Source organism: Drosophila hydei, unplaced genomic scaffold (genome assembly GCF_003285905.1).
Source record: "Drosophila hydei strain 15085-1641.00,03,60 unplaced genomic scaffold, DhydRS2 tig00008119-arrow-pilon, whole genome shotgun sequence".
NCBI lineage: Eukaryota > Metazoa > Arthropoda > Insecta > Diptera > Drosophilidae > Drosophila > Drosophila hydei.
In genome coordinates, this window is record NW_022045830.1 from 4,395,474 (window position 1) to 4,417,615 (window position 22,142).

Consider the following 22,142-nt stretch of genomic DNA (forward strand, 5'->3'; position numbering starts at 1 on the left):
TAAAACATTAGATGTCATTATAAACTTTTAAATTTCCATTCATGTAGTTATCACTGTACGACACTAATTACGTTACACATTTAACGGCATTTTGTGTATGCCCTTTTGCAAGGGCAGAGGGACAACTAAATTCTCGAAAAGTACAACATAATCTCAGCTAGAAACAAACTCAAACAGAATGCTTTGCCACAGAAGGGCGTCGGCAGCGATGGGCGGGGCAGGCATTGTGTGTATATGTGTGTGTGTTTGTATATTTGTGTGTAGGCCTAGACACGCAAAGGCAAAATTTGCATGGAACGAAGACCGTTCAGCAATTACCGCTGCTACTGCGGGGCACATCAATAGCTGTTCCTGCTGTAGTTGTTGTTGTTCTTGTTGTCGTAGTTGTAGCTTGCAGGCTTTGCCACCTGCTTGTCTGGGAAATCTGTTTGCCGGCCCGACTGCGTGTGTGTTCCGCTAGCAAAAATGACGTGACTGTCAATTGAGGGGCGCGGCTAGGCGGCTAGCTGTGCAACATTTGGCGCTGGGGCAGGTGCAGGGGCACTGGCTGCTGCAGTTTTACGCTGCTGCACAGATCTCCTCCCATAAGCCCTGTCTACTCTCTACTTTTTCAAGTTGTCTGCGGCGACACCCAACCAGTTGACGTTGTAGATGGGCCTTGCACTCGACTTTTGCACTGCATTCTTTTTTATTTTAACTCCTTTTTTTGTATCCTACTCTTGGCTCATCAGCAAAAACAACAACAACAAATCAACGCAGCGGCATCAATGACAGAACAACATAACAAAAAAAATACAAAAATGCAGCAGCAACAACAAACGACAACTGGAACGACATGATTTTTGCTTCAAGGGGCAGTTATCCATCCACCAGGCGCACATCATCCATTCAAAGTTTGAGGAGCTGCTGTGTTGGCTTTTCCTCGTCATCCTCTTCTTCTTCCTTTTCTTGTGTCCCCATTTTGTTCCTGTTGTTGTTGCTGTTGATTTTGCTTAAATTATTGTTCCGTTTCGTCTGCCATTTGCAGCACTTCGCATGTTTTTGTTGTTGTTTTTTTTTTCGGTTTTCAATTCGTTTTACTTTAACGTTTCCCAGGAGGAGCATTAAACACAATAGGCCGGACGCAAGATTTGAAATCATTCACAGTAAAGATGTGACTTGATTGGCTCAAGTGAAAAGAGAAGAAAAATAATAATAAAAGATAAAAGAAACAAAAAGAATATATAACCAATATTTGAAATATAATAAAAACAATATTAAAATACGAATAAATATGTATAAGAATATAAGCTTTAGTAATAAAAAAATATAGAAAAATTGTAATATAAATTTTTGATAGCTGTTTTATTATATACTCAAATAATATTAATTTTATAGATAGTTAAGCGTTAACTAAAATCGAATTTTGTTCGAAAAGAAATCTTTATTTTAATTTCAAAGTTAAGTAGAGTTTCGTGTTCATTGTGAATGATATAATTTGATGCATTTGCTCTTGTTCTTAAATACTTGTAATTCCTAAGCTGTTTTGTTTTTGCTGCTGCTAATTTTGTATGGGAATACTGGCATCTCCCTTAGCTCTGGTTGCATTTGCATAACTTCTTCCTTATACCCTTCCATAGGCCCGCCCTCGTAGGCAGCCAAATCCATTTTGCATTTCACTTTCCTTTGTGCAGCATGCAAAAGTTCGAAGCCCCCAACTTTAACTGCCAGCCAAACAGACGATTCTAATGCAGGAAAAAAGTTTCTATATATATATATATATATATATATATATATATTTGTATATATTTTATAAAAATATGAAAAACAAAACTGGAAAACATGCAGCATGGCAGGCTAGACAGGAGGCATGCTGCGTTGCACCGTTCTAGATATTTCAGTTTTTTTGTGCAGCTTTTTACACATTTTGTTTTTGTTTTTGTTGTTTTCGGTCGCGTTAGTCAGTTTGGTGCGACTTAAATTGCATTTTATTTCTGCAACGTTGCAAAACATTTATTTACTTTCATGGTTTGTTGAGTATTTGCCAAGCCACAAGCAACTGGCAACTGCCAACTGGCAACTGGAAAGCTCGAAAACACCAGCCAAGGCATATGAAAATCGCTTAGAAAGGTTGACGATGTCGCAGGCAAAGAGTTTTTCCAACGGAAGCTGTTGACTGCCTTTGAACTTGTATGCAGCGAGCTTAGACCAAAAATAAGAAAACCAAGAAAAAAAATGGAAAATACATACAATATGAATGGGAGTGAGTTAAGTTCTGTGTGTGTGTGTGTGTGACATGCGTTGACATTTCTGTGGACCGCTCGCTAAGTAGCTGCGGGGATTAAGCCAAAGCTTTGTCTCTGTCAGCTTTTGGAGCCAACGAGTTGGGGCTGAGGCCGCTGCAATTATGCGCTAATTAAATGCTACATAATTTTTCGAATGCCGAGGACAGCTAAAAAATGCATAACATGTGTTGCACAGCCCTGGAGAGGCTGAGTCGAGAGAATCAGAATAGGCAGCAACTGTTGCAGCAAGCAGAAGCCGCGACTCACCCAGACTCAAAGAGCTGCTGCAACAGCAGCAGCAGCCGATGCCGCCGCCAGCCGCGGGCAAAAAAATATAAGAAACAATTTTCATGAGACGGCAGCGCGGGCATAACCATAACATGTTTTGTTATTAATTATAGTTTACGCAGCGCAGGGGACAGGCCGAAGACAACAACAATAACAGTCACTCATAGTCTGTCAGTCAGACAGTGAAGCCAGGCAGTCAGCCAGGCAGGCAGGCAGGAAGCCAACCTCTTGTTGACCATGTGCCACTAACTGCGACGGCTGCTGCGGCCGCTGACTCCTTGCAACAGAAAAGCAAAGACAACAGCAACAAAAGGAGAAAGAAAGAGTTCACTTAATTTGACGCACAAATGTCAGTCACAAGTTGTTGGCCCGGCCTGAACTGCAACGCGTTCAGCGAGGCGCGTCCGTTGCGTTGTGTTGCGTTAGGGATCGTTGCTTTCAGTTTTAAAATAACTCAATAACTAATCCAATCGGATGGTTAAGGACGAAAAAGGGTTCGTTGCCCAAGGGCCAACAGCAGCAGCAACATCAACATGTGGCAGCCTTTGCCTCTTTGGCTTGACAATACAAATTATCATAATTATATTTAAATTAATATGCAAGAGCCTGTGAGCCTGGCCAGCTAGTAATTTCCGCGCTCGACAAATTACAGGAAATGCCCAACACCAGCAACAACATAAACAATTCCAAGAGCACTGAACCCTTTGTTGCTCTTTGTTGTTGCTGCAGTTGTGTGACGGCAACATTAATTAGAAAACAAGAGCCGCTTTTCACACGTTGCGCCCACGCTCCATTTAAAAGGCGTTACTAAAATAGAGCTAATCCAAATTACAGATCTAAAGTCTCAGTTTCTTCAAAGACGAGTGAGTATCTAAGGCGAGAGAGCAGAATAATTATTATTAAAGTAAGCAAATTTCGTACATTTATTAAATGACGAGATTTTTTTCGGAATTCTTTTCTTGACGATCTACTCTTCACAAAAATTCTCATTCTATGATACTTGTGTATCTATCTGTAAGACCAGAAGAATCTTGCTTAAAAACTTGAAGATTATTTGCACAAAACCAATATACTCTCTAAAGTTTGCGAACCAGTACAAAACACTACACTATATTGTATGTTTATATAAATATATTTATATGTATATTTATATACACATACATTTTAGTTTTATAGCCAACTTGCGTTCGTTTTCATTGCTGCAAACAAAAAGTTTTTTCTCTCATTTTTCTTGACTGAATTTGACATTTAATCGTCAAGTTTGACGACGCCCACGCAGCGCTGCCTTATGAATATTTTAATTAATTTTCATTGTTGCCTTTTGTACTCACCTTTTTTCTTGTTCTCTTCCACTCGTAATTCATTAATTTATGCAAAATATTTGCAGTTGCTGTGACAGGCGCGAGCATTTATTTATAATTTATATTGCAATTATAAACTAATATTGTTGTCGGCTTTCGTATAGTTGTTGTTATTGCTGTTGTTTAATTGTAATTTATGCGCATTTTTAATTGCAGCTCCGAAATTTCCAATTCGTATCACAAAATTCCATTTTAGCTTTGTAATTTTTTTGTTGTTTTTTTTTCTGCTTTTTGTTTAAATAATTTAAGTTAATTTCGCATTGATGTGGCCCAATGCATATAACGACTATACGATTTTATTATTATTTAATTATACCCTTTGCATAATTTATGCTAAATTGTGTATTATTTCATTTTATTGATTGCCTACAATAGGTTTGGCATTAATCATATGGTTTTATTTTAGTTTGCGATTTGCAATACCCTGTAATGGGTGGCATGTGGAAGGAGGGTGTATGAAAGTGACTTTGTGACGGGCAGACTCAGATATCTGTTAGCCAATATAATATGTCTATATATATATATATGTATATATATATATAACTAGGATGTTATGAAGTAGCTTATCTAAATATGCAGCTGTGTTCATAATAAACACTATATTTTGAAACGACTTAAGATTAGGGAAGTTTTTATTCATTTAAAAATCTCTTTTTGTAATTCAGGGTTTGAGAATGAAAAATTACCAAAACTGTTTATAAAAATAGTAGTGGGTTCTCAAAACTCAAACCGTAGTTCAACTTCATATAATATGTTTAAATAACCCGACTAATACTGAGTTTTTCATGATTATGATTACGCTATATTATTTTCATTATATAATTACAATTTGGTATTTCGATTACACACAAAAGTATTCCGTGTTCATCTTCAGCTGCAGGGTATCTGTCAGCTGTTCACTCCACTCCTACGCTTAGCCATTTAATTGATTGTTCGCTGCTCATCGGTGCCAATGATAAATTGAGTTTAAAATGCCATACGAGAAAGACAACTGAATGATTTAGTTTGCCGCGCTTTGTTGTTGTCATTTGTTGGCTCTAATTAATGTGGCTCTATACATTGTTGTTGGGCTGCGATCCGATTGTTTTGGGCAACCTTTTTTCTGATTTTGGCATATCAATTAATTTGCCCTAATCTAATTTAGTTATTGTAAACTGATTAGCTAGTTGAGGATTGAGGATTGTGGATTTCGAACCGGTTTCAAGAGCTGAGCGCTTAAAAAACGATTTGATAAAGATTAGATAAACGCAAAAAATTGCCATTAAATTAAAGTAAATTACTAAAGAGTTGAATAAAAATGCTTTCAAAGCTGCTAAACTTGGATGGTTTTTGATAATATTTCCAACTTGGCCTAATCCATTAAGCAGAATTATTGGCTTATTTATTTAATGCAGCTTCGTTAACCGGCCAAAACCGGCTAGAAAAACCGAAATAAACTGTATTTTATAATGTTATTAGGCCTCGTTTACAATTATGTGAAGTGCTTGTGCTAATATATGGTTGGGTTTTCTTTTTTTTTTGGTTATTTAGACGGAATGGTAAATAATTTAGTGCGCTGTGTTGTGTGGACTGCAAACAAACAACATCAAACGAACAAACAACAATAGCAACAGAAACCAATTTTCATAGCTTTCGGCAATTTGGCTTAATGTTTGTTATAATGACTTTAATTGTTATGGTCACTTAATTAAATGCATTAATAATATGCATATACAGAGATTTATGTAGTCAAGTGGAGGTGGGGTGGTGGGGCGGCTAAGCGGGCGGGAGTCTCTGATTGTTTCCGTTGGCGTATGTAGATTAGAACTGACATTTCGAGTCCCGTTTCGAGTCAAATTAAAAGCAAATAAAAGCCCAAGACATACGTAAATGGCCGGTCAGCGATTTAGATAGCAATAAAATGCAGCTCGCTCACCTCTCTGAACTGCACATGCTCCATTACCAATTCAGAAATCTTGGCTCTAACAGCAGCGGCAACAGCAGTTGCAACAACAGCAAGCAGAAGGAAACATGCTGCAACAACCACGTCGACAACATTAGAGGAGTCACGAACTTCAACAGCAACAGCCACAGCAACGGCAACGGCAACGGCAACTGCAACAGCAACTGCAACAGCAACAGCAACTACAACAGCAGCTAAATTGTAAACATAAACAAAACATTTATGACTATTTACAGTTCAGCAAGAGGTGCACACAACAAACACACACACACATACACATACAAATAGGCACTTATACACACTCGCTGCTAAGAACTAGCAGTACGTGAGCTGCTGCTGCTGCTGCCGAAGTTCAATGAGTTTTTGGTGTGAAAGGGTCAATTGTGTAAATAATAACGAAAAACTGTGAACAGCAAACAACAGCAGCAGCAGCGGCAGCAACACTAGCAAACAGGGGCCAAAAATGTAACTTGTCTATCAGCTTGGCCGACTGGAAAACCCATAAAAATATCACACGCATAAGCGTTATAGGGAAAAGGCATTTGCGATAAGCAATGCAACTAAATAAACAGATACAGATACAGCTACAAATACAAATACAGGCTACAGATACAGATACACAGCTATAGATACAGATACATAGGAAAAGCCATTTCAATTGCATTTCGTGGCCGCAGACAGTTCGACTGGGCCGTTGGCTGAGTGTCCAACTGTTGTCGTCGTCGTCGTCGTCGGACTCGTTTTTATGATGCAATTAAATATGGTGTTTAATGCATTTGTAAATAATAATAATAAATAAAAATGCATTTACTGCATTCAGTGCCCATATCATGATAATGAAGTTGAAAGTTTGACTGCACAAAACGTAAAACTTTTGCCTGCTGCTTTATTTGCCTACAGGAAATAAAAGTGTCATAAAAAACTGTCATGGCTGCCAGCCGCCTGCTACCTCCCCCATTTCCCAACCCGCTCTATGCATATGAATTATAGCCAAAAGGGTCGTGGGGGCAGTCTGTCTATTGGGGGATTTTCTACTTTTTAAACAGCTGCTTAATTCGGGCAATTCGAGTTTTATAGCCGAACGTTCACATCCATTGACATTCGACATTTATAATGGAGTGTTTTATTACGTTTCTATTAGCGAAGCTAACTAACTGCCTTTTGTCCTCTCTTTCTTTTTAAGTGCTCGCTAATTGAATTCGAATCCGCATTCGAATTCGATTTTTCTGGGTTATCACGAGCTCTAATTAAAGGTGGCATATTTTAATGAATGGAGCAAATGATAGTTTTACAATTTTGTTAATTGACTTCAGCCTCACAACAGTGTGTTAAATTTTTAAAAGCTTTTGTTTTCACTTACTTAACAGATGGCTTAAGCGGAAGTTGTGGTAGGGGAAATATATGAAAAAATAAAATACAAAAAATTTATAAAATGAAAAACAAATATTTTAAAAATAAAAAGCTTAAAGAAAACTAAACTAAAAACAATAGAAATAAACATATAAAAAATAAAAATTAATTTAAAAAAATGCAACAAATATGAAATACAAGAAAAAAATATAAAAATTTAAATTTAAATTTAAAAAATTAAAAAATATAAACTATAAAAAATTAAAAAATAAATAAAAGAAAGAAACGAACAAAAACAAATAGAAAAATAAAAAATTAAATAAATATATATAAGAAACTATAAAAAATAAAAAAAGTATTTCATTGACAAAATGAGACGTAGATACCAGATACACATTGCCTATTGTAGTTAATGAAAGTGTGTATCCTTTTCTCTGAAAAACACAAACTTATTCTAAAAGACTTTTAATCTCGTTCACTTTCTCAATATGCTCTCAATCAATATGCTATCGTACTCCTTATCATATATGTCTCATATCATATCATAAACTATACATAAACATAATTGAGCTGATTTTTGTTGGCAGCCCCGTTAACAAGATGTCAGGCTTATGCTTATCATAAATGCAGATTGAGCTCTGCTTAGCTGCTTTTGCCTTGCTTAGCATATCCTGGCAGTCTTTCGCTTGGCTTAACTTTTCACTCGCATATTTTATAGGGCATGCATGTGTGTGTATGTGAGAGTGTGTGGCGTATTGCAAGTAAGCTGATTGCATAATTCAATGCAAATAGAGCAGCAACAACAACGAACCAGCCAATGGAAATGTCGAGAGTGCAAAGCGATTGCCCAATTGATTTGCTTTCGCTGGGAAAATAGCAGCCCCTGTTCGACTTATCGAAAGAGAAAAGGGAGTAGAAAGGGGAATAGGGTTAAGTATGCGATCAATTGTACAGCACTAAACTGGGAACAAACTCAAGTCAGGGCTCAGTGTCGCATAATGCTCAATCAAATTAATGCTGAAGTTGAGGCAAGTAATTAAATCCAAAACTAACAATTGGCTATGCAAACAGGCACGCACACACAGACAGAGCACAGTAGAGTTGAGTAGAGTGTCCATAATAACAACAATTTTCATATTAATTTTCATAATTTTCCAATGTTGACAACAGAGTAAACACAAATACACGTAGCCAAACAGAGAGGCAGAAGCAGTGGCAGAGGTAAAGTGTGCGGCACGTTGACAGCGTCGCAGCGTGCTAGAAAAAAAAAACGAAGGGAAAAACAAAAGGCGCAGAGTGAAAAGGATACTTAACATGCCAGGACAATGGGGGGTAGGTAATTGGACAGTAGGAAATGTCCACAGCTCCGCAGAAGAACTGGACACTTGTTGGTCAGTCGAACGACAACCTGCTGAGAGTCTATGTGCTGCAATTTGCCTAATAACTCAGACCAGACTATGGCAAGGGTAGCACACTCTTTCCCCTACCCCCGCTCTCTGTCTCTCGTGTGGGTGTGTATTTACTGCCTTGCGGTTAGTTTGAACTGTTGACTTTGCGGTAAGCACTTTAAATTGATTAAGTTGAACTTGTGCCTAGCTTTTGACGTCGCGGTTGCGCCGCACACTTTGCCTCCTCGCGCTGCACTGAAAAGATACTTAATGCTACAAAAGCTGCAGCAGCTGCTTTCCGCTTAATTCATGGCTCTAGTTTGTAGTTTTGTAGTCTTTTACGAGTGCGCACTCAAATGACGTGTAACACTCGTGAGACATTTAAGCACTTGAATGCCAGCAATAAGGCAAGCCAAGAGAAATAAAACTTGAAGCAATTTGCGCCGTCTAAAAGGCCCCTGCACGCAACTTCAGAGTCTCGGCGAGTGCAGCGACAGCGGCAACTGTCACTCGCGAAAGTTGTCCAAGTCAAGCGTTCAAATTTAACTTGAGCGCCGAAAAAAGCGCTTTACAAAACTTACAAGTCACACAACAAAGCGAAATGAGGGGTGTGGCTGAAGGCAGGAGCCGAGAGGCGGGAGGCCTGGTAGGAGCTGCCTGCTGGGCTGGTTTTTGGCAGCTGTTGTTGTGCTCTTGTCGCCAGCAGCTTCAAAAATTAATTTCAATATCAGCGAAACAAGTGAGAAAAACGCGCTCAACTTGAGCGCAATTTCTGAGGAAAACTTTTAAGATACTTGATGTGAAATTTAGGGAATTAAATTGAGAGTGAATACAGTTGGGCATATGCACATTCAAAGGAGCTTTAAATAAGGAAATAATATAGGGTATAAATGAATAGGATTCTTGATAAGGTAGATAACTGTGTGTAGATGTCAAGGGTATACATTCATTTGTTTCGCTTAGAATACTACTATTGAGGACTAGCTTTATATATATATATATATATATATATATATATATATATATATATATATATATATATATATATATATATATATATATATATATATATATATATATATATATATATTTATATATATATATATATTATCTACATTTATTTTCAACATACATTCAGCACTACTATTTCTATGAACAGTTGATTTTTATTGCATTTCTCTAACAATTAACAAAAGTTAATTAATTCTTGTTGAAAGTAGCAACGCTTATTTACTCGATAAAACTGGACATACTTTATATATTTTAACGAAAAAGGAACTTTTTCATTTGGTTTGTGTTTTGTGTAGTGTAGCACTACTATTTTTATGAACACAACTGTATATGTTGAAAAGATGTTTGGTCAACTCTTCACTTTTGTGAAGAACCTGAAACTGTAGCTAAAGTTGCTGTCGAAGTTTCTTGTGTTGTTGCTCCAATTGAAGTTTTTGCATCTTTCTTGTGGTTAGCATTTTTATTTACACTTTGCCCAGCCACATTTTGACATAAGTTTGAGCGCAACGCAACGAATTGATGTCCGATGCTGTCTCGGATCGGGTCAACAGTTTGTGCTGCGTCATTGGGTGTCTGCCACAACAACAAGCCACAAGCACAGAAGTTGCAAACTGTAGTGCAATCATGCTAAAAATGCCACACAAAAGGAGCTTAAATTAAAGTTTGGCAGCAGCAGGAGCAGGAGCAGGAACAGGAGCATAGACCGCAGATCATGCTGTATGTGGCATGTGGTCCAATATCATGGCAAAGTGTCAATGTGCGTGCAGGAGCTGATGCAATTGCCATTACCGTTGCCAGTGCCGTTGCCGATGCCGTTGCCATTGCCGTTGCAGTTGCAGCCTTTTGCCGAAACATTCCAGCAATGTCTAAGGCCAGGAGACTATCAGTTTGACAGGTTGTGTTGCGGTCATCGCCTCTTAACGTTGCATTCCACAGTTGCACTTTGCATTTGGGGACCAAACAAAAGGGTTAACATTATAATGACATATGTGAGCGTGTGTGAGGTGAGATGGCAAAGATGGCGTTAATCTATGGCAGAGCACTTACCGTAAAAGCTCCGAGTGCTTAATGTAAGCTGTAAAATGAGCAATTCAGAAAATTGTTTGAATGTGGCACAAGCAATGTGAAAATATTATACATATATGATTGTAAATGAATGGGAGTATATATACAACAAAGATAGGAAGCATATTCAAACTAACAACTCATGAGTTGCTATCTTGTCTATCTAGGCTAATGGCAACTGATCCAGGCTCCATAATGTAAATAGTTTTAGGCTCTTAAAGAGCGCCTTTGTAGCGCTGCTATAGGACATGTGCTCTTGTCCTGATTCCCGCGCTTTGGCTGCAATTGCAATTTGTGCACTTTATGTTGCCAGTTGGAAAATTGTGTGTGCATGCTAACAAACACCCACACACACCCAGCACACACACACACATGCACACACTTACATTGCTTCAGTCTGAGCCGCAGCGAAATTGTATCTTTTGCCAGCTTGTGGTGTGGAGTGCGAGTATCTGCTGCTGGGACTGAGGCTGTGGCTGAGACTGAAGCAGAGGTTGTTGTCGTTGGCGTAGTCTATGCGTCGCCTTGCCTCACTTTGTGTGTATGTGTGTGTGTGTGTGTGTGTGTGTGTCGGTGTCGTTCGGTATTTGTGTTTGTGCTGCTTGCCAGGGCACATAGTTGCTTCTCACTTGAAAAAGTTGCTCATTTTTACACACTTTATTTTTGGTGCAACGACAGGCAGTTGTTGTTGTTGTTGCTCTTACAACTTGGAACATTGTTTCAGCACTTAAGCGACATCATGCGCACAACTAGCGAATGAACCAACAAAACGAACGAATCGCTGCAAGATGCAACTTTGGAGCGAGACTCACTTGCTGCCCCCCACAGTGTGTGTGTGTGTGTTGGGGCACATTGTGGCACGGTATGTGCCGTGCTGCTCAAATGTTTAAACATTGTAGTAACCATCGCACATACACTGCACTCCACATGCACAGAGTGTAAAGAGAGCGAGGCAAAAGCAATCCAAACCCAAAAACGATCCACAGCCACGTTTCACATTCTGTGTGCTCGAGCCTTTTGTTTGAAGTTTGTCTTCGAATGGAAAACTTTTGTGAAAATTAATTACGAATTCGTGAGGTCAATCGTTTTTCGGTGATAATCGAGTGGGTGCCAAGCGCTGCGGACCAGGTGAGCAGCGGGGCCCGTTCAAGTTGGCTGCCAGGCGAACCATCAGGTTGTTTAAATGCGCTTACAACGGGCGACAGGCGGGCGGGTGGTCAGGTTGGTTGGTTGGTCCAAGGGGGTCTAAAGACTGTTTGGCATGTCTGGGCGACATGCTGTGTGCGGTCCGCCTGACTGCCACGCTGCACTCTCTCTCCCGCTCGCGCTCTCTCTCTCCCTTATACTGCTTCAGAGCTGCTGCATCCTCGGGCTTTTTATGGCTTTGCTGGTCGTCATCAGCATTGCTTTTTGTTTATAATTTGGTAATTTGCAGTTTTGTCGTTGCTAAAGTCGACGTCGTGCCAAAGATTTTATAATTTTTACTTACAATTTCGGAAGCTGCTGCTGCTGCTGCTGCGGCTGCTGCTGCATTTTGCATAATTTTCCATTTAGCGTGTTGCGTGCCTCACTACCCGCCGCAAAGTCGTGAGGCGTAATTAAAGAGTTTATTTCATGATTTGCGGCTTGGGGTCCGTAGCTGCTGCTGTTGGGTGGCCAACTTGATTTTCCAGCTGAGCGTCTTTCACAGTGGCAAGAAGATGCCTTTAAGCAACTGCGGCCTTTGACGTTGCCTCGCAGTTGTCAGTAGCAGTAGCAGCAGCAGCAGCAGCAGCAGCACGACAATATCCTTGCCTGTTATCCTTTGCCATTGCCTGAAGCTAATTTGGCTTGGTGTCTGTCGCCTGTTTGCTTTGCTTTATTGAAAAGACATCCTCGACAGCACTAATTTTAACTAAATAACTCTGATGAGTGCCACAACCCAAGTGACTAACCAATTTTCTTGTTCGGGTCAGGCTTAACCTTTGTTTAACCTTTTTAAGCCCCAAGCTTCCCAGTTCCCACCCACATCGATTTCATATTTTGCATGCCAGGGCCCGGCTAATAACACATAATCCAAAGGCAAACCGTTTTTGTGGCCAATGTCACATATTTGTTTAGGAACTGCAAAAACCTAAACGAAACACACAACAACAAAAAATTGTAATAGTGCGGAAGGCGAGAGTGCCTGACTAGTGAATACCCTGCAAAATGAAACGAAATGAAGTCGGTATCAATTCTGACAGCGCTTGAAGTGTTTGATACGTTACTATCGATACTTATCGATCACATAAAGATACTCGATCTGAATGGTTTTACTTCTCTTCAGCTTTTATAAAATCTGATTGATGTTAATTAGAAACAGCTATTAAACTGTCTTCCTCTGCATGCTATATACACACAAGCAATATACTCCTTTTCAGCTATTCACTTTGAGTGCAGGGTATACAAAACAAGTTAAACTACAAATATTTCGATGGCAACAACGCCTAAGCGTTCGCTTATCCTTTTTAAAGGCTTGTTTGTATACGCATAAATATATATATGTAATATAAAACGTATATATTTAATATATTCCACGCACATATGGCGTCAAAAATTCAACATGCATGCGAGCATTTTAGTTTTGAGTTTTCTGGGCGCTGGGCTTGGGCTGTCCCTGCGTAACCCCCGTCCAGAAAAAATGCTTTAATTAAATGAAATCTCATGGTTTTTGTGTGACGTTCGTCCTTTTGGACTCCTGTACATTGCTCCGTGCGTTGACTGCTTACACATTTTACAGTTACACGCACAACTATGCGACAGACGATGTGTGTGCGTTGGCTGTTTGGGGGGAGTTTTTGCTGTAGGTCTAACATTCAAAAATTGAAAAACCAAAATTTAAGCTGGACAGCTTTTTGAATTTATGACCAAATGGTACAAACACAATCATGCACACACACACACACGCACACAGCCTTAAACGCAGACATATAAATAGTCTGGTTTACGCATGGGAATTGATGTTAGAGAGCCTGTGGGTAGCTATAGGGTGCGTAACTGCACGGGCACATTATACGGTTAACAAACATACTGAACATGCCATGAGAATAAACCATATATTATACAAATAGAACAGGGCTAAAACTATGTTGATGAATTGCCCAGTTTTGCATGACTAAACGAAATAATAATTCAGAAATGAGAAAATTACAAATGAACTAAAAATAGTTTTTGAATTAGAATAATCAAAGAGTTGGCATTTCACTCAAATACACAAACAAACAATATCTATATTTTACTTTATTTATTTTGTATATTTAAACTATAATAAATAGATTTAAATTCAAATTTTCATACTTCGAAATATTCATAAAAACTTCCTATTTTTGGCTTTAAAATCTTTGAATAAATTTATTTTTAAATAAATATAAACTTTATATTTTCAATGAATTATTTCATCCTAAATTATATTTAAATATCATATGATAGATGATAGTCTTAAGCCTTGTTTATGTGCAGTTCTGACCCACTTCTTCTCGGTAGTAATTGCAATAGGTTTTGGATTTCCTGCCTTTATCTTTAAAATATAAGATTACAAATCTGTGCAGCATCCCTTTTGGCTTTATTTGAAGACAATTCCAATTACTGTTTAAGCCAACTTCATTACCTTCTCTTTGCTGTGGCCCGCAGGTATTTTGCATTTGTTGAACGCGTCGCAGAGGACACCCTTTAGACAGGACATGGCCAAACTAATGCTTACGGTTCTCTACAGTGGACGCACGCATAATGCGACACGTTTTGGGGTTGTTTTTAATCCCAAAACGTAGCAAAAGGCAGCATCGATTGCGGCCAGGTAGTTCCATTGTGTGAAATGAAGTGGCAAAAATTGTTTGTGCTACCTGTGGGCAGTGGCAGTGGCAGCGGCGGCAGCTGTAAGTCCGTTGGGGCACACAAAAAGACGCAATTATTCATATATGCAGCCAGGCTGCAGTGCGGCCAACGATATCCCGATTGGCTGTGGCAACATTTTCACTTTGCATTATGTAAAACATTTTCACAGGCGACAAACATTTGCATGATTAACCATAATTGAAAAATGTGAAAGCGGCCCGACAGACAGACAGATAGACAGATAATGTGGCTGTGGCAGAGGAGCACTGCTGTAACAATCAGTGGCGCCTCTGACATTCAATTCAATTTATCTACGCATGCCAGAGATGTGCGCCGTCTCTCTCACTCTGTGGCTCCTTCTCTTAGCCAGCTTTAGCTTGTCAACTAGCTGAGTCTCTTTTGTGCTGCTCGCCTGAATTGGTGGCAGCAGCCACGCCCCATGCTGATTTGAGTTGAAGTCTTGTTCGTGCGCTCAATAGGCTTTGCTGCTTGGTTAACTGTAATTTTTAGCTGCTCATTCATAATTGAATATGGCAAGTGCGGCCAGGAAGCTGTTGCTGTTGCTGCTGTTGCTGTTGCCTCATTAATGTTGCACAGGCTAAAAACTCAGCTCTAGCCGAGGCAATCTATCAACAAAAAGAAAAACTCCACTCCCGGTCTCTTTGTTGTTGCCTAATGTGCGGCTTCCTGTTTTTACGGTTTTTGCTTTAATTAGTTGATCGCACGTGATATGGCCGACCTGTTCGACCCGCCTGGCCTTTTAACTCGGCAGCAGCAAGTACTTAAGCCTTTAATTTGCTTGCCATTGTTGTTGTAGATGTTGCTGTAGATGTTGCTGCAGATGTTGCTGCTGTTACTGTTGCTGTTGCTGTTGCTGTTGCTGTATCTTTACCTGGCTGTCTGGCTGTTGCCATTGGCTTGTTATATTAGCACTTGTCTAGCTTTAAATTGCTTGTAAAGATTATCTATGGAAAACTCACACTCAATTTGCGCGTCTATTTTAGCATATATAATATAATCTGTGCAAAATCTTAAGTAGCTTACAATATGTGGAACGTACGCCTCGCCAGCCAGCCGTGGCAGCAGCCTAAGGCGCCCTGATTGAGGTCGGCCAAACAAGCGCAATGACCATCTATCCTTGTAAGCCAAAAGATACATAAATTGCAGCCGTGTACCGGCCGCTTCGATACAAACACAGATGCACAGTTACACAAATATATGGATATACGTGTAACGATTGTCTGTGTATAGGTATCTATACAAAATGGCCGTCGAGTTGAGCTACAAAAGCTGCACAGCTGTTGGCGACAAATCTACAAGCGTTTGACTGAAATAACAATAATACAGGCAACACACACATACACCCACACACACACACACACACGCGCACACAACATACTCGTGCACAGTTGTTACTTCCGTTTCATGTCGTTGTCACTCGCCGTCCGTCGTGTCTGTCCGCCCGTTTTGGGGGCTGCCACTGCTGTTGCTGCTTCTGTTTGTTTGTAATTTGATGCGCGCTTTTAGTTAATTGTGGCAGCAGGACATGAGCATTGCCTATGCACAATAACTAAGCCCATATGTTGTACACACACACACACACAGGTCTGCAAATAGTGGCTAGTTAGAGAACAGGACATGACCGCTTAAGTGACATTTGTCGCATTTGCTAGCCGCTGGCCCCCGCGCAGCCTGCTTGGCTCACATATGCGACTCATATTTCTTGCTTCTTTGGCATAACTACGTTCAAGTGGGCGGCCCATTTGCCTCTGTCTGTCTCCATGCTCTCTGTGTGTGCTTAGTTTTTGGCACTCAAGTTCTCTTCAATTGTGCAAATATATGTAAATATTTTAGTTAATTAATTTTCCGGTCAAGTGACACTAGGCAATTGCCTGCATTATATGCATAAATATATACACATATATATGTATACATATATATATATATATATATATATATATATTTGATTTTGATCGTGCTTATTATTGGCAACGATTGTATTGGAATTTGCTTCGATTTAATTGCAATTTGACTTGCGCCTTGCTGTGTTTCTTATGAATAATTCCGATATGAATTGTTTATAATATTCTCTTCAAATATATACAATTGTAGTTGCCTTTAATTAGTACTGTGTAATTCGTGAAGTGAAAGAGCGTATTGGCTGCAGTTTATATATTAAACTATATAATAAATTATCTTTTATTTGTCATACAAAATTAATACTTTCGAATTACTTCTCAATTCTTAAGCCATTCATAACTCAAAACTTATTTTAGTTATTAAACAGGCGCAATTACGATAAATTAAGCTAAACTTAAAGCACTTTAAACACTTATAAATTAAAGCACTCAAGCTTTGGTTAGTTTTAATCTATATTTGGCTAAATATTATATTTTTAAATGTTTCAATAATAATTTATCTAATTCAATCGATGTTTTTTGTTAAAAAGTAGCTCGATATGTTCTTAATTATTACCCCATTGACAGCTAAGAAAAAAGGTATAGAATCAGGCCAAAATGTAAAGTTCACTTTGAAGTGGCGAAGGCTCTTATTATTTATTAAAGCACTTCAGAAGTTACAAAATTGTACAAAATTTCGCTTAAAAATGATGTTATTATGCAAGGCATATGCGAGCATTTCAACAACTTTTACAGCAACAACAACAACAACAACAACAACAGTATCAGCTAGATGTAATAGTTAGCCACCCCAAAAAAGGCAGCCCCGTTGGCTCTATTGAATTCAATTGGGGTTAAAATTTATTGAAGCGCAAAATATTCAACAAGCTGCAAGCAGAGCAGAGAGCACACCAGAGTGAGCAGAGCTGCTTGCAACAACTGCCACAAAAATGGTCTTCAATTCGGGCATCAGCCGTTGCGTAAAAAGGCAAATTAATTGAGCTCCAATACAAGTGAAGAGCATATGCAACTATATTTACATAAACATATGTATGTGTAGATAACATATGTGTGAGTGTGTGTGTGTGTTTGTGAGTATGAGCTGCATGTCAATCGACGCACACTTGCCACAGAAAACTATGCAAATTTATGGAATTTCGCTGCACATTACAATGCCACAAGTCTTTGCAGCATTGTTCTTGTTGCTGTTGCTGTTAACATTCATTTAACTGCCTTCACATGCTGCCCGAGCAGCCCACTTGACCACTTGCAACATGGGGGCAACAACAGCGCACCATTAGTCATCTTTGGCTAAACGCTATTTGAGTTTTGTATTACAGACTCAGTTTGCTTTTTTCTTTCCTGCAGGGCCGCCCGTTGAGTTGAATGGACGAGGGCAGGCGGGCAATGTTGTGTGTGTGTGTGGAGGGGCATGCAGCGGACTGATTAGCGTTTTGCATGCGAAATGCATAAATCAGCCAACGTAGTAGACCCACAGCAACAGCAACAACAGCAGCCACAGTCGCAGTTGCAATTGGCTGTGTCCATTGGGGCGACGTTGTTGACATTTTTATTGCCCGAGAAAATAGAATTTTTCTTATATTTTATTATATATTTTTTCTCTCCCTTTTTAGTTGCTGCTGCTGCCGTTGTTGTTGTTATTTTTCTGCATTTTGTTTGTGTATAAAAAAGATTTTGCTTCATAAATTTCTTACTTTTATCGCTGCTAAATGGCCGCAAATGCTGAGCGCTTGATTTGGCTATAGTTAAATAAAATAAATAGTCAATAAATAAAAGTTCGCTGAGTGAGCGAGTGTGTGGGTGCGGGGCGACACTGCAGCCAAATGGCCAATACGAATTAAAGTCCGCGATGAGCCATAAAACCAGGAGATGCTTAAATTCTTGAAACATGAGTTGGCTTTAAAGTTTTGCAGGCTAATAAATAAACAATTAAGAGCAGCCTGAGAGGATCTTTTCGAGTAGAAGAGATGCTGTGAAATAGCTGGATATAAATTTAATAATTAGATCTAAAAGCGATCCAAAAGCTTTGGGCTTAAGCTAAGGGAACACCGAACAAGGCAAAGCTGTGGCAGATGTTAAGTGTGTAGCAAAAAATTTAGATAATTCATTAATAACAAAATGTGTCTTTCTTCGTTATCTATTACTAAATTTTGTTGTTACACATTTAGTGCTCAGAAGCACTACTATTTTTATGGTCAAAGCTGAACTTATAATATATATCATCTATATATCAAACTCGAAATATCTAACTATTAATGAGTTTGATAACTATGTGTATATATGTATTGTATATTTATAAGTTATTCAGCTTGAAGCCCTTGCAACTTAATGACTTTAGGAAAAACTTGAAAATTGTGCGCTTAAGCCAAACTCTTTTGGATATTTTCTGCATTAATTGTGACTAAAAAATCTATCAGCAGAGCAAAAGTTAAGGCGAAAAATGTAATAAGGAAAAGACTTGTACTAATTGGGGCCAAAAGCAGAGCGAAATAGAGGGGAAAAACAACAGTTAGGAAAACTCTGAAATTATGAGCACGAAAAGAAAATAATAATTTTATTTTATGGCAGCAGCCCAGTTCGCGCGGCGCGCTTCCTGCTTGGCTTGGCTGCTTTCTTAATAGCCGTCAAGATTCTGAGAAAAAAATGTTTATATATATATATAAAGCATGCGGCGTGGCAAGATGGAAAACCCTTTTGCAGGCTCCAAAAGCGCGCAAGCGTTGAGCTGTGAAAAGGCACAACAACAGCAGCAACAATAACAGCAACAGCAGCTGCGACAAGGAGCTGCAGTCAAGTGAAGTGGTCTGTGGCGTTGGCGGCAGCAGCAGCAACAGCAGCAGCGGCGTCATCAGGTTGCTGTTGTGGCAAAAATGCGTTCTACTTAATGTTGCATGCATTTATAGCAAATATTTCCCATGCCCGGGCACATGCACAGGCTCACGCCTTGGCCAGCCCCCAATTGCTAATGATGCAGAGTCGGTAGTGCTATGCGAGTAGCTGCAACAGCAGCCGCTTCCTGGGCGCTCTTGTCATTAAGCTGTGCCACATTTACAGTTCTTGCCCGTTGGCTTAGTCCGGGACTCAAGTCGAGTCGAGTTGAGTCTCTGGTTGGGTTACTGCTTTTCGATTTAACTGCTGATAGCTTTTGAAGTTAGAGTAAAGTTACGTAGTACACTTGGCGCACACTTATCTATCATTATCATCAGTAACACACACACACACACACACAGACATGTGTGTGTTGGCAACTTTTCTATTACACTGCAAACTGCACTTATCGTCATCGTCATCTGCAGCCGATGCGAGTCAGTAGTGCGTCCACTCTAATCACTATATGCATCAGCTTGATGGCATTAGTTGAGATGCTGCCGCTTGCTGCCTGCTGTCTGCTGCCTGCCACTTGAGTTGTTGCTATCTCAGCTGTTGATGATGACGACTTGCCCTGGCAGCTGTTGAGTCTTGCCTTTGCCCGGTTGGTTCTAGAGCCGTTCGCCTTTAGTTTTTGTCCAATTTGTATACTCTTGCCGAGGAGAGTCATATTATGCTGTGAAATGTGGTAGAATGCGTTCTACTCTTGATCACTATCAGCAGCAGGGCTAATGTAGCCACAGTTCGCCTCTTGATCGACCTATTCTCAACACTACCTTTGGTAGAGTCTGCCTGATGGAATCTATATATCAAATGATTAAATTCATAATAGCTTCATTCATTCATTTTGTAGTTTATTCATCAATCAGAAACTTCTTCTAACTTAAAAGCAATTGCTTATAGAGCTGATGTGCCCTTTGCTTTAAAGGGTATTTAGTCTTCGGTCAGTCTTTTTTTGTTTTACTATTTTTCCTTGGGCTCTTCTTCGTAGTCGTCTCTTAATTTTTGTTTAATGCCCGTTTTTTGTTGCCAAACGCCTGCGGCCTGATTTTATAGAATTTCGTTCTTGCTGTTGTTGTTGTAGTTTTTCTTATGAATTTGCTGGAAAATTGCAATTTTATGTGCAGTTTGTTTAGCTGCGCCTCCGTCGTCAATGTTATTAAAATAATTTAATTGCTTATTAAATCCTATTTTTTACTCATCCCTCTTAATCTGTTCTCTCTCTCTTTTAGGTAAGTTTCTTGGCAAATCTGGGCCGCATCTAATTAGTTGACTCTGAACTGGGCACAGCTTTATTAGCCGCGCTGCGGCATTGGGCAACGGCGCTGTCATATTAAATGAAATTTACAATATACCGTTAAAATTGCCAGTTAACGTACCTGGAGCAATCGCTCGGCAAGCTCTATAAATATTGCAGAGAGTAAAATCAAGTAAGTGACTCTAGACGGGCGTAACTGACTGAGGAATAACTTGAATTCTGACTGAAACAGAGTTCTGTTAGATGATAAAGCGCCTCTGCTTACAGAGATCTAAAAGAACTTTAATCCACAGATATATTTAAGCTAGTTGATAGTGTTTGAATATGTTCATAAAGTAAAATATTCTTGAGCTAATTATAGTCTAATTCTGTCTTTATACCAAATTAACTTCTTAAAGTCATTGAGTTATAATGAAAAACTCAAATTACTCCTTTGGAAATGACTAGAATTTGAGGATAAAATGTATAATTAAAGAAAATATTTATGACTTCTGTGCTGCACAAAGCCAATATACACATTATTCTCTTAAGCTACAGGGTATAACAAACCTGACTCGCTTGCGCAGCAGCCTTTAAAGTTAACTGCAACTGGAACTGCAACTGCAGTAAAATGCCGCCTGCAGCATCCGATTTTGACACAATTTCACAGCTGGGCGGGCACGAATATAAAGAAATATCATGAAAAATCTGGCAAAAATAGTTATACATAGTTATGTATTATGCAGCTAACATCTAGCATTCCCATTTCCATTTCCATTTCCCATTTCGCATTTTGTATTTGGCTATTTGTAAACAAATGGCGTCCATCCCTTGCAGGCGCATGCCTCAATGCACTTTGCGCTGTGAAATAGACAGAGAGAGAGAGAGAGAAGGAGACTGAGAGAGAGAGATGCCATTATTTGTTGTAGTTGTTGCAGTTGTTGCAGTTGTTGTTACCCTTTTCAATATGCAATTCCCCCTGTAACTGGTTTTTATGCTGGCCTGCACTCTCTCGAAATCGAAAAAAGGCTTAAAGCAAACGTAAAGCTGCAAAAAAATTCGTATTCGTCGAGCAAACTTTGTTTTGTGTCGGCTTCAGGGCTTAGGTGCTGGCAAATAAAAAAAAATTGCACAGCCGCCCCAAAGACCCAAGATTATTCGCTGTTCAAATGAACGTAGCAAAGTTTGTAATCTTTGCTCAGCTCAAATTTTGATTGATGCTTAAGGACTTCAGATCTATTCATACAGTTTACTCGATGTGTTTTGAGGAATTGTAATTATGATGCTGCTAACGCCAGTCTCTATCAATTCTCTTGCCTTGCTTTGAGCTCTGGACTTTGGCGTATATCTTTCCAATTTGTTTCATAGGTTAAGCATGGCACTTGGATAGTTCTTAGATCTTGGGACAATGCATCCTTTACTCGAATTATATCTTTTATTTAGTATGTTCTGAAAAACGTCAACAAATGTATGTTTAAATTTGAATTACTGTATTCAAGATTTTTACTTTGATCTATGTAAATAATATAAATCATTTTACCACTGGAAGTAAAATTTGAAAAATCTGAAAAAATATGAAATTTATTGGTCAAATCTT

General features: G+C 39.1%; 1 protein-coding gene across 7 annotated transcripts in view; it reads left to right on the top strand.

The window, feature by feature from the left end:
- Window positions 1–22,142, top strand: part of LOC111597858 (sterile alpha motif domain-containing protein 5) — a 156,639-nt gene that overhangs the window by 4,608 nt on the left and 129,889 nt on the right. Inside the window, exon 1 of one of the 7 annotated variants that reach the window (XM_023312775.2) lies at window positions 20,702–20,738. The exons of the other annotated variants lie outside the window; for them this stretch is intronic. The gene's annotated coding sequence lies outside the window, so the exon portion shown is untranslated. Of the gene's footprint in view, window positions 1–20,701; window positions 20,739–22,142 lie in introns of those variants that run through there. 7 annotated transcript variants of the gene reach the window in all.